The sequence below is a fragment of the Parasteatoda tepidariorum genome, chromosome 1, assembly GCF_043381705.1.
Source record: "Parasteatoda tepidariorum isolate YZ-2023 chromosome 1, CAS_Ptep_4.0, whole genome shotgun sequence".
NCBI lineage: Eukaryota > Metazoa > Arthropoda > Arachnida > Araneae > Theridiidae > Parasteatoda > Parasteatoda tepidariorum.
The window spans coordinates 31,025,260-31,025,963 of NC_092204.1; the positions used below are offsets into that span (position 1 = coordinate 31,025,260).

Sequence of the window (704 nt, forward strand, 5' to 3'; positions counted from 1 at the left end):
ATCTTCTGCTAAGTCAAAAGCGATATGCAGGTGCACACTTAGAATGGACATGATTGTAAATTTTTGAAGAAATCGATTCAAACATACCTTTTTAATTTTCCCACTTGTCAGAAAAGGGGCAGACTTCGTACATTACAGGTAAGCTTTAACTTTTTTTTCTTCAACTTTCTTCGATGGTTACTTTTTTTTTGTTTGTGCTCTGTAAAAGAATGCTATGTTGAATTTTTATAATTTAAGAACCATTTGACCTCGGGTCCTGAAATTTGAACTGTGACTTTAGCCCCCAATACTAAAGGTCGTTGAAAAATTTCTATGAATTTGTCGGGAGAGATGTTGAAATATCAATTTTTCGCATTTGTTTAACATTGCTATAAATTGACTGAGGACGATTATGTTTAAAAACTAATTGCACGTTCTTCACAGGCTTTTTCTAATTTAGTCAACAATTTCTGTTTCTGCTAATTATTTATGAGGTAATTAATTTTTAAGATACAATTTTTTAAGGCCAATCTGATATTGAGGAATAGGAATAAGTTTTTAAATTAACAGATCTACTAAAAGAGATTCCTGTGTGAGACGGTGGAAAATGTATTGGCCGGCAACGAGCTTCTAGCGCATAGATTAAAGAATATTAGAAATTAAAGAATTTCTACCTTAAGAAAAGTTTATATATATATATATATATATATATATATATATACAGG

The 704-nt window shown here is 30.4% G+C and overlaps 1 protein-coding gene across 1 annotated transcript in view; it reads left to right on the top strand.

Annotated features, from left to right (window-relative positions):
* Positions 1–704, top strand: part of LOC107437648 (nose resistant to fluoxetine protein 6) — a gene marked incomplete at its 3' end in the record, with an annotated part of 49,810 nt that continues 49,106 nt past the window's right edge. Inside the window, 1 exon segment of the mRNA XM_043055464.2 lies at positions 1–138.